Here is a 13,364-nt window from a genome sequence, read left to right as displayed (position 1 = left end):
GTGGTCCTTGAAGATGTGACAATTTCTCTCTTTCCAGATAGTCCACATGAGAAAACCTGGTATGAGTTTCCATAATGCATTTAATAGTTTGCTTTTGTAAGGACGGGTTGCCCAAGTGCATATAGTGTTGGTGGAATCCTCCTTACTTCGTCCATCTCTTTGACATCTGAAGTTGACTTTGTCCCAAAGTCTGTTTGCCAACAGACATGAGTTTAGAAGATGCTCAGTGGTTTCTTCCTCCTGTTTACAATTTGGGCACATGGAAGGTTCGTGAAAGCTTCGTTTCCAAAGATTGTCCCAAGTAAGGATTTTGTTTTGGCAAAGCATCCAGAGGAAGGTGGATATTTTTGGCCAAATTGGGGGATCCCAAACTTTGTTCCAGAGCTGGTCCTTGACTGTAAGGTTCCTTAGAATTATATGATAAGCTTCTTGTGACGTGAAGGTTCCTCGCGTTTCATAACCCCATCTGATGATATCTTTCTTATCTGAGTAACGTATTTTCCTATTTGAGAGTTCTGTTTCCAGACTATCTTTGATGATCTGCATGCCTTGCCTGAGAATGTGATTCGAGCTTATCCATTGCCTGTAACCTTGGGTGTGAGTGGGCTTCCAAAGTTGATTTACCTTGATCATCGGTTGTTCTACCCAATCCTGTAGCTGGTGGGGAGTGATTAGGTCCTTCAATTTGGGTCTTTGCTGCCATGAATCCTCCCAAAACCTTGCATTATCTCCATTCCTGATTTCCCAGAAGCTGTGTTGTTGAATTAGATCTTTATGTTGTTTAGCTGCATTCCAGATTAGGGAACCTGGGCCAACATCTTTGAGCCGAATTAGATCATCTACTGGTCTATTATTGGCATATTTTACTGTCCAGAGGATCGCCCAAGGAGTATGCGGGTCCGAGATCCATTTCCACCAGATGCGTGCTCCCATGACCGCGTTGCTGTGTTGAGGATCACGTAATCCAGTGCCTCCAGAATTTTTCGGGAGGCATACTGTGTCCCACTTGACCAAAGCCCATTTTCTCTTTTGCTTTGTACTTCCCCATAAAAAAGCTCAAGATTTTTTATTGCTTTGAGAACCCATTTGGGTGGTGCCAATACTGAAAAGAGGTAAAGCGGCATGGATTGTAACACTGCTTTGATTAAGACTAGACGACTTGCCATGTTGAGAGCTCTGAAGGTCCAAGAAGAGATACTAGCTTCCATTTTTCCTAAGAGAATCTTCCAGGATGAATGCTTTAAGGCAGAGGCTGTCATTGGAGCACCCAGGTATTTGGAGGGGAGAGCTGCAATCGAGAAGCCTAGGATTCTAGCAATGGAGGACTGAGTTAAGGCCGGGTGTGAAAGAAAAATATTTGGGATTTAGCTTTATTAATGCAAGCGCCAGAGGTGTCCGAAAAATCAGATAAAATGGTCTTTAATTTGAGGGCTTCCTGAACCGAGGGATAACCAAATAACATATTGTCATCCACGAATTGCTGATGGGTGAAAGCAGGGGTGTTGGGAAAGGAAAGGCCTCGTAATTGCTGGGAATGAAGGGCATCTTTGATGTAACGCCCAAGACCTTCCACCATAATAACAAAAAGAAAGGGTGAGAGTGGGTCACCTTGTCGGATACCTCTAGATGGGTGAAAGGGGGTGGATGGGATATCATTGACTAGAATTGAAAAGAAGGTGGAGGTGATAAGACTCATTACCCATCTAACCCATGGGGGGGGCGAAGCCAAAGGCAAGCAGCATTTTTTTAATATACTTCCAGCTTAAACTATCAAAAGCTTTTGAAAGATCGATTTTTAGGAGCATACCTGCCTTTTTGGACTGCTTTAAGGAGTGAATGATTTCGTGAGTGAGAATAATGCCATCCGTGATCTGCCTTCCTTCCACATATCCTGATTGCTCCAGTGATATAAGTAATGGAAGCAGGGGTTTGAGTCGCGTGGAAATAACTTTGGAGACGATCTTATATATGACATTACATAATGCAATAGGTCGGAATTTGTCCAGAGTCTGACTATGTTCCTCCTTAGGAATGAGGGCGATGAAGGTTGCGTTCAAAGATGGAAGCATCCATCTATTGGCCCTGGATTCCTCAACTACTTGCCATACCTCTTCTTTGATTAGATCCCAGAAGTTGTGGAAGAAGTCAGATGTGAAGCCATCTGGTCCAGGTGCTTTTCCTACTTTGAGTTGTCGCATAGCTGTTTCCACTTCCTGTAAAGATATAGGCCTGAGAAGGATTTGATTGTGTTCCTCTGTTATGATCTTAGGAATTTTCTTAGTGATTTTCTCTATAGCTGGCAACCGATCGATCTGCGGTTCCTGATGCACCATCCGAAAGTGGGTGAGGAGTTCCTATTCTATATCCTCGTGTTTCTCCAGTTGTTCCCCTTGTCGATTCTGAATGTGAGTAATGTTGTTATGCATTCTCCTTTGGATAGTAGTTCGGTGGAAGAACTTTGTGTTGCGTTCACCCTCTTTAAGCCATCTGATTCGTGACTTTTTCTTCCAAAGTATTTTTGCCTGCTTTTCTCTCTCAAAGATTTGCATTTGAAGGTGGCTTTCCTGTTCTACTAGGGCGTCGGATCTGCCTTCAGTTATGATTTTCTGCTGTAATTTTTGCATTTCTTGATCAAGAGCACCTTGTGCTTGGAAGATATTGCCGAAGGTAAAGTGATTCCACTTTTTGATGTTTATAGTTGATACATTTTTGTGCCTTCCGATGGATTGAAGCTTTTCCATACAGCTGTAATCAGGTTGTGAAAGTCTGGATGAGTCAACCAGAAGGCTTCAAAGTGAAAGGGCCTGTGTGTAATGTTTCCCGGTCTTTGCCATTGAAGCATAATAGGCTAGTGATTTGAACCAGAGAGCAGTAAGATTGAGGCCAAGAAATCCCCTCCAAGATGGATTGCATTGTCGGAGAGCAGGAATCTGTCCAATCAAGAGGCGATTTGATGAGCACCTGCTCGTTTGTTGTTCCAAGTGTATACTCCATTGTTGCACGCCATATCTATGAGCCAGTTGTCTTGGATGAAATTTTTGAAGTGAGTGCTTTCAATGTCCAGCTTGACCCTTCCTCCTCTTTTTTCCTCCAATTTTGTTATCATGTTAAAATCTCCTCCTGTGATCCAAAGTGGATGGGATCTTTCTGAGTTGATCTGAGCTAAAGTATTCAGAATGTCTACCTTGTTTATTGCAACCCGGGGGAAGTAAACATTGGTCATGTGTCCATGTACGTTTGTCCCTATAATATGGAACGTGGCTTGAATAAAGTGCTTACTAGCATGAATGTTAGTAAGTGTTATGGCTTTTTCATCCCATACTATTGCTAGTCCTCCTGATGCTCCTATGGCATCCACTGCAACTTCTTTGCTTCCTGGCCATGCTTTGGCAAGGATCTGGTCCAGCATTGTAGAGTTACATTTTGTCTCCTGCAAGAAGAGTACTTGTGGTTTCTCCTGTTGAAACATGTTTTTTATCAGTCTATATTTCCCGGGGCTGTTGAGCCCTCTAATGTTCCATGAAATGAGCTTCATGATACACGGTTGGGTAGGGGATTGTAATACTTGGTAAGCTTGGAGTATCTTCCAGATTCCACCAGCATCTCTCCTATGTGAATGGTTCTTTGAAGATCTGTTTTCCTTCCTCGTTTCTTATTATCTTTGAAGATATTTCTTCCATCCCACTGACTTCCAGTTTGGATACCTAGCGATCTTTGCTTCTGTGCTCTTGAGAGAATGACTTCTAAGTTTTCCAGCTGCCTTTCTGGGATCTTGTCATATTCTTTTTTCTTACAGGCCTGTTCTAGTCCCAGTATATCCAGATCTCCAATGTCGAAGCTCTCCGGCTCCTCTTCCATGTGTTGAGTTTCTTCTTGCTCTACCTTTGTATCTTTTACAGTCGCGGGTTGCTGGTGCGTGCTTTCTACTTCCATTCCTTGAGCATTCCATTTTGGAGATTTACTAAGAGTGTAGGTTTTAACCCCGTACAGAAATTACTTGCATACGAATTCTAAAACACGGAAAAAATAAACAATGTGAGAGCATAACACATAAAACACATATACACATAGATTTTCCCACTGGAATCCAAAACCGAGACTACCAGCTTGATTTTTCATTATGTTCCTTTCAATGTTACAATACATATTTATACATGCCGAAGCATCCAATACCATGGACCGAAAACCATCACGTCCAAAACCATGGACCGAAAACCATCGCGTCCAATACCATGGACCGAAAACCATCGCGTCCAAAAAACATGTGCGAAAATCATGTACAAAACCATAGGTGGGTTCGCCCAACCTAACATAGGGTCCAAAACCAAAATTTTCCAGGGCACTGCCCTGGACCCCATAAAGTGGGGTTACGGGTGCCCTCAAACCCCCTGTTAACTACGTGGAAAGAATATAACACAACCCAACATTCTCCCACTTGTTGTTTTCTTTCCACAGGGGGCCACAAGAGAGCTTAGTCATTTTCCCAGCCCTGAAATGCCCATTGTCTCTCTACACCGAGAGAACTTCTCAGAGCTCACAGATTTTGTCAATGCATCTGCAGTATTCTTCAAAGTGTCCACCTTTTTGTGTTCTATCATATCCCTCACAAAGTGATACTAAACATCAATGTGCTTTGTCTTTGAATGATATGCAGGGTTCTTTGCCAAGAAAATTGCACTTTGGTTGTCACAGTCTATCCTTATACCTTCCTATACTAACCCCATACTTGAATACAATCTCTGCAACCAAACTGCTTCCTTGCTTGCATGAGTGGCTGCCATGTATTCTGCCTCTGTAGTTGATAGTGCCACTACAAATTGTTTCTTATTCATCCAACTGACTACACCTCCAAATAGGTTAAACACATACCCACTTGTAGATCTTCTCTGATCCAGATTTCTAGCCCAGTCTGCATCAACAAAGCCATGAATATCCAACACTCTGTCTAGTCCTGGTCTTCCTTGGTAGCACAAACCATAATCACTAGTGCCATGCAAATACCTGAAAACCCACTTCACTGTTGTCCAATGCTCCTTTCCTGGTTTTGACATAAACCTGCTCAATACTCCCACTGCATGTGTAATGTCTGGTCTAGTATAGACCATTGCATACATCAGGCTACCGACTGCACTTGCATATGGAACACGACACACATCCTCTTCCTCTTCTTGTGTCTTGGGACACTGTTCAGCATATAACCTCACATCTACAGGAATAGGAACCTTCACTGGTTTACTATCCTGCATATTAAACCTCTGTAATATTGTCTCAACATACTTCCTCTGGTTTAACCAGAGCTTCCTCTTTGCTCGATCTATTTTAATTTCCATGCCCAAAATATAGTTTGCAGCACCAAGATATTTCATGTCGAATTTGGAGGACAATTGGGTCTTCAAATCCTGGATATTTCTTTGTCATTTCTAACTAGCAACATATCATCCACATACAAGACCAGATAAATAACACGGTCACCAATTAATTTAAAATACACACAATGATCTGCTTTGCTTCTGGTGAAGCCAAGTCCCCGTATAAATTTATCAAATTTCTGATACCACATCCTTGGTGACTGTTTTAACCAATACATAGACTTCTTTAACTTGCATACCAGTTCTTTCTTACCCTTCAACGCAAAGCCTTCAGGTTGCTTCATGTATATGTCCTCTTCCAGATCCCCGTGAAGAAATGTTGTCTTCACATCCATCTGTTCTACCTCAAAATCAAAAGCAGCAACAACAGATAAAAGTAATCTAATAGAATTTACATTGGCAACAGGAGAAAAAATATCACCAAAACCAATTCCCAACACCTGGGAATAACCTTTTGCTACCAACCGAGCTTTGTATTTCTCCACCTTTCCTTCTGCATTTGTCTTCTTCTTGAACACCCATTTGTTGCCTATGGGTTTCCTTCTATCCGGCAACTCCACCAGATCCCAAGCCTCATTTTTGTGCAAAGATGCCATTTCATCAACCATGGCTTCTTTCCAGAGTTTTCCATCCTTTGAATCCACTGCTTCCTTCACAGTTATGGGATCATCATCAGTAACAGACAAAGCAAAATTTGAACAGAAAGTAGATGGACTATACCTTTCTGGCTGCCTTCTTTCTTGAATTGATCTTCTCACAGCTGGAGTTTGTGGCTCTTCATCTTCTGATTCCTCCTCTGCTGTAGAGTCTGATTCTTCCTCCTTTAGCTCAAACTCTATCTTCTCAGGTTCCTTTGGTTGGACTTCATGTTTAATAACATCTTTCACCTCTCTGAACACCACATCTCAGCTGTACACAACCTTCCTTGTTACTGGGTTCCAAAGCTTATAACCCTTTAAACCATCCTTATACCCAATAAAGATGCACTTTTCAGATTTATTATCCGACTTGGTTCGTTTCTCCTTTGGAACATGTACATATGCATCACATCTAAATACCCTCAGATGTGAAAGAGAGGGTTTCTTACCAATCCATACCTCTTGTGGAGTTTTATCCTCCAATGCTGATGAAGGTGACCTATTAACCAGGTAACATGTAGTATCCACCGCCTCTGCCCAGAATTCCTGTCCTAACCCGGCACCACTAAGCATGCTTCTTTCCCCTTCCATCAACGTCTTATTCATTCTTTCTGCAACTCCATTTTGCTGAGGTGTATATGGAGTAGTCTTCTGTCGTGCTATACCACACTTCTTACAATATTCTTCAAATTCCTTACTACAAAACTCTCCACCGTTATCTGTCCTCAACACCTTTATCTTCTTCTCTGTCTGGTTTTCCACCAGAGCCTTAAATTCTTTAAACCTGTCAAAGACTTCAGATTTCTTCTTAAGGAAATATATCCATGTATTCCTTGAGAATTCATCTATAAATGATACATAGTACACATACTTAGTGATGGAACCTTCAGAGGTCCAAACACATCACTGTGCACAAGTTCTAATATTTGTTTCGCCCTCTTACTACCAGAGGGGAAACTCACCCGATTCTGCTCCCCATATACACAATTTTCACAAAAATCAAAATCCAGAGAGTTATTACTCATACCTTCTACCATACCTTTACCATGAAGTATCTGAAGGCCCTTTTCTCCAATATTTCCAAGCCTTTGATGCCACAGCATGGTCTTCTCTCCAGAGACCACTAGATTTTCTGCTCCACTTTCAGGAACCACAGAACTATTGCACCCATCAATAACAGTGCTACCTTGCAGCTTGTACAGAGTTCCAATCCGAACTCCCCACATCAATACCAGTGCTCCCTGAACCATCTTGCAGGTATCCTTCTCAAACACTGTTTTTACACCTGCATCATCCAGCTTGCTTACAAAAATCAGATTTCTGGCCAATGCAGGAATATCAGAACACCTGGAAGTGTTCTAACTCTTCCACCTTGCAACTTCAACTTTACTTTTCTGCGACCAATTATTCTAGCCTTCCTGTCATCCCCCAAGAAGACATCACCACCATCATGTTTCTCATACTCGCAGAACCACTCTCTATGGGGAGTGAAGTGAAAGGATGCACCTAAGTCAATCAACCATGCCTCATGATCTACATGTGTACTTGAAGAAGCCAAGTACACATCCCCACCTTCATCTGAGGTGGTTTTCGCCTCTGCAGAAGGAGCCTCATCAGATCCCTTTCCTTTGTCAGGAGCTTTAGATTTACAGTCCCTTTTGTAGTGCCCTTCCTTTCCACATTTCCAACACACCACCTTTACAGGTTTTCCTGGAGATTTAGATCTCCCTTTAGATTTAGATCTCCCACTCGATGACTTATTTTTGTTTCTGTTTTGGGTCCGCCCTCGTACAGACAAGGCATCACCATTTTGGCTCTCCATATTTTTCCGTCTCATCTCCTCCATCAGCAAGGATGAGACTATTTCATCAAAATGCAAGGCAGTTGCATTGCTACCTATTGCAATAACTAGACTATCCCACGAATCTGGTAGAGAACACAACAAACTGATGCACTTATCTTCATCTGAAATTTTAATATCAACAGATGCTAACTGACTTACCACAGTATTAAATGCATTCAGATGCTCTGTCACTGAGTCTCCATCTTTCATCCTCAGGTTATACAGCTTTTTCCGCAAGAACAATTTATTCACCAGAGACTTAGATTGGTACAAAGTCCCTAACTTGTCCCACAAAGCCTTTGTTGTAGCTTCCCCTGATACATTCAACAATACTGAATCTGAGACACGCAATCGTATTGTGCTCTTTGCCTTTCGATCCAAATTCTTCCATTCTTCATCGGACACTCCCGTTGGTTTAGTACCTGGATCTACTGCGATCCGCTGTTCTTTATCCACCAACAGATCCTCCATCTTGAGTTTCCACAACTCAAAACTCTGACCATTAAATTTCTCGATCTCTATCTTTCCACTACTCGCCATCTTCTTTCACCACCAGAATCGATCTTGTAGATCTCCCACTGAACAGGGTCTACCACAAGCCCGAGCGAAACCCCTTAGAAACAAAGGCGTCCCCTTGAAGCCAAAACAACTCCGATACCAAATGTAGGTTTTAACCCCGTACAGAAATTACCTGCATATGAATTCTAAAACGCAGAAAAAATAAACAATGCGAGAGCATAACACATAAAACACATATACACAGAGATTTTCCCACTAGATCCCAAAACCGGGACTACCAGCTTGATTTTTCATTATGTTCCTTTCAATGTTACAATACATATTTATACATGCCGAAGCATCCAATACCATGGACCAAAAACCATTGCGTCCAAAACCATGGACCGAAAACCATTGTGTCCAATACCATGGACCGAAAACCATTGCGTCCAAAAAACATGTGCAAAAATCATGCACAAAACCATAGGTGGGTTCGCGGTGGGTTCGCCCAACCTAACATAGGGTCCAAAACCAAAATTTTCCGAGGCGCTGCCCTGGACCCCATAAAGTGGGGTTACGGGTGCCCCTCAAACCCCCTGTTAACTACGTGGAAAGAGTATAACACACCCCAAAAGGGAGGGGGCGATTTGAGATCTGAGGATTGCATAGAAGTTTGGGCTTTTTTTGAGCTTGAGGGAGCGGGATGGGGGATAGTCTTAGGAATGACGTCAGGGAGTTCCAGGTTTTCTAAGATGTTAACCTCTGGCTGGAGCAGGGTTTCAAAGCTGTTACTGGTTGATGGCATGGAGGTATTGGTAACAGGTTTTTTGGTGGATGAAGAGGGCTTTTTGTGGGTCTTTTTGCGAGTGGTGACTTTGTTGAACCCATCCAAGTCGGGTTTGTCCGTGGTGGGAGTGGTCGAGGTTTTTTAGGTTAGAGGGACAATCTCGGAATAAATGGCCCAGGGTGTGGCATTTTCTACAATGGAATGGTACATGCTCATAATCTATTGACTGTATCCATTTGTAATCATCATGATAAAGGCTTACCGCATCTGGGAGAGCTTTGTTGAGGTGCATATATACACAAATCCGCGCATAGGAGGTGTATCGCTTGAGTTTCGTCTCCTCTGCAACTTTGATGAATTCACCCAAGCCATTCCCAATATCTTGCAGCGAATCTTTGTCCCAGTACTCCAAAGGGAGGGAGTAAAGGCGAATCCACACTGGTGCCTAGCTCAGATCTTCTTTGTCCGGGTTGAAACGCTCAATCCAATCTTGCAGATACAGTCTGGCTGCATTGAAAAAATATGGTCCACTATCCAGTACCCTGTTTCGGTCCTCCAAACAGTTGAAGATTGCAGTAAAGAAGCCCTTAGGTCCTAACTGCAGAGTAATGTGCCCTTTTGGTTTCCATTTGGCTGCTATCCAGCCATGCAGTGCTTTCTCTGTGGGCCAAAAGCCTATGAACTTTCCAATCAATGCATGATCTTTCATATACTGGATTTGAGTGTTGATCTGTTGACTTGGGAGCTCAATCTTAGGTCTGTCAACTGCTACAGGCTTGCAGGTCGTTGACATTACTTTGGGTGCTTCATTTCTGTCAGTATTCTTTGGCGCATCTTCGTGCTCTATTTCGATACTTTCCTGGTTGTCCTGCTTGATGTTTTCTGTGTGTCATAGAACATTTTCCGTATCAGTGGGGGAAGGCTCCATAGCCTCCCCCTGAGGGGGTTCCATTGCTAGCTGTCTATTCCTTATCGTTCCGTAATGAGCTTATGGTTGGAGGGTAATGGCCGCAAGGCGTTGTTTGTCAAGGTCTGTCGTTTGCATAACTGTAACAAACCCTAACCGTGCATGAACCGCCGGAGCTCCTCATTTTCTTTCTCAGCCATCCATCACCACATGAACAATTTTGATGTGGGGGGGCATTTTGATTTCCATACCTCCTTCCACCACCATTTTTTCTCCATAACCACTCTATTCACCAAAAGGAAAATGTAGCCTATCTTTGGAGAGTAAGATCCAAGAGGGGAAATACTCCAAATGAGTTTTTTTGCCCTGTTTGTAATTCTAATGTGACCATCAAATAGGGCTTGAACATATTCCTACCAAAAAACCTGAAAGCCCCCTCCAAACCCAATGCCTCGACAGAAAGCCATCCTTACCTCGAACTAGATTTAGAATCAAGATCAACAATGTGAACAAGTTTATTAAACACTCTATCTCTGATCATAATAGAAAGAGCATAGGGTAATAGGTGACTCATGCCACAACCAGACCATGGATCAATGTCAAGTCTTACCCTGTCCCCCCTACACACTCTCCAGGCAAGGCACTAATGATATCGAAAGAATTAATAACTACCATCCAAATGACAAAAAAAAATCATCTCGGTTTTTTTATTAACATTATTGACATTAATTTTGACTTATTTAATTTAATTTATAAAATAAAATTTTATTATAATTAAAAAATCATACAAAATTGAATAATCTCGTTAAAAATATATATATATATATATATATATATATATATATATATATAATTAACTTTATTATTAAAAATTCTTTCAAAGCTATAATTCTATAAGAAATCTAACTTTATGTATCACCAACCTAGATTCATCTTAACTTAGGATCTACTAAGTGCTTAGAGGGATCATGGGAAAAACCAATGCTTACATAACAAGACATGGCATGACATTACAACATCTCTTCCATGACACAATTATTTAGGTTGTTTTAGATTTTTTTATTTTTATTTTTTTTATATTCGAAAAGATTTGATAAAAGCATTTCTAAATTTCCATGACCTTGATGAATTAAAATGTTAAAATAATTGAATACCAAATCTTTTTAAAAATTGTTTATTTGTTTAATAAAAATTGTTTATTTGTTTATTTAAAATCTTAATTAGGAATTTTCTAAGACCATATTTCATTATGGAAATTTTGAGACATGGTCTTTGTTTTAAAAGTATAATATTTTTAATAATATATTATTATTATTTTTTTAAACGAGCCAAATACTTTATATTCAAAACCTGGATTACACTTCCAAAACCATTTTACATCAAAATAACAAAATTGAAGCCATTGGCTGGCTTCAGTTTGTTTAGTTTGTTTACCAGTTTCCATGACTAGTAAATCCAAAAATAGAATCACATAACACTGGTATCTCCTATAAACCCGGAAAAACAAACCTAAAATCAAAACATAACTGCAGTACATAAAATGAACCATGGTCCCTCTAAGAAGATGGTCGCGAAGGGGAACGTCGGTCTACTTAGTTAGCTTACATCTATTTCGTTATATGATTATATAAACATTTTTTAAACATTCATTTAACTACAAAAAAAAATTATTTATAAAACAAAATTTAATATATATAATCTTATTAAATAAACCAATAAATTGTATAAATGAAAATGAAAGTTATAAGTTTATGGTAGAAACATTTATATTGCAATTTTTTTTTATAGAACCTATAAAATAAATTTAAGTGAAAAAATATACTAAATATTAAGTTAATATAATAAATATTTATAATATTTTTTATTGAAGTAAATTTTTTTAATTGAAAATATGGTTATGATTATGTATGTTATGTATAAGAAGAAGTTAAATAAAATTGTTTCTTAAAATTGCTTTTAACTCTGGTCAATATTTCCACTTTCAAAATAGATGGCATAAGGATGCCCATTCTTGACTAGACCATTAAAGGATAAAGAAAAAGATCATTTTGGAAAATAAGGATAATATTAAAAACATTATTATAACAAAATTTAAAGAATTGTGGGGTGATAAAAACTTAGAGAGAAAAAGGAAACTAAGATATTATAAAGAGGTGATCAACCTCAACCTCAAAACTCAAAAACATCTCTTTACCTTAATTAATGTTAAGAAGCAAAAAAATATTGCTAAAATAAGAACAAATTATGAGGACCTTCATACCAAAACTAGTATTTGGTTAAATCTCAAAACACCATGAGATGAAAGAGTCTATTACCTTTGCTACACTAAGAGGGTTGAAAATGAAAAGAACTTTCTCTTAAATTGTCCATTTGATTTAATTTTCAATATATTTGTCATGCTATCAAACTTCTTGACCTTTTAGGTTAACAAAACTATGGTGAACTTGGATTGCTTCTCTTAATACTTTTTTAGCATAAAAATAAAATGTTGAAGAATTCCAAGTAATCTCTTACCTCTTGAGGTGCAAACCTCTTTTATAGTGAAAAGAGATTTGATCCCTCTCGACACTTGATAGATCTAGAGTTAAGATGGATCTAGGTTGGTATACACTACCAATCCCCGATTGGGGTGTATGAAGGTGTGTCAATGGACGAGAGGTGGGGCGAAGCCTACCATCCCACTGCCTCCCATCACATTTAAGAGAGGGGATGGCATGACTATCCCAACCCATGCAACCCCTGTGACTTTCCTCTGCTGTATGTTGGATCTTTCCCCCTCGATGCTAGCTTTTTAGAGTCCATACCCACCTACCACAACCATATGGTTTGTGATATTTCGTGTGGTTTGTCTTCGGTACGAGGGGAAGTCCTTTCCCATAGCGTTGGTTATGAGAGAATTCCATTGCATAATAGTGTGGGCTCCTAGGAAGCTGATGTGTTGTGCATGCTCTTGGTGTTGACCATTCACATGAGGAGTAAGGTAACAATGAATGAGGTGGAGAACTCTGGGACATTGGCAAGAGAGATAACAAATGATAGAATAGGGACGATGTTGGAATAATGATTCATTTGTCAGATTCTAGATATACTTGTTATTAGTATTACTGTTAATTTTTTATGCAACAAAGGTTTAACTTGAGTGAGAGAAATATGCTCGAGAGATGTGTGGAGAGATTGTTGAGAGATTATAGGAGATGATAGATTCCCCAAACATATCCTCTCATGTATAAATATATGTTTTGGTAACGAAATAGTTTGAGCTAGGTGTGCATTATTGTTAAATATATTTTGCTCCATTGTTTTGCTAGTGTAATTTTTGAAG

The sequence above is a fragment of the Pinus tabuliformis genome, chromosome 8, assembly GCF_031772625.1.
Source record: "Pinus tabuliformis cultivar Carrire ecotype Pingquan chromosome 8, CPIR1, whole genome shotgun sequence".
Classification (NCBI taxonomy): Eukaryota; Viridiplantae; Streptophyta; class Pinopsida; order Pinales; family Pinaceae; genus Pinus; species Pinus tabuliformis.
This window is presented reverse-complemented; position numbering follows the sequence as displayed.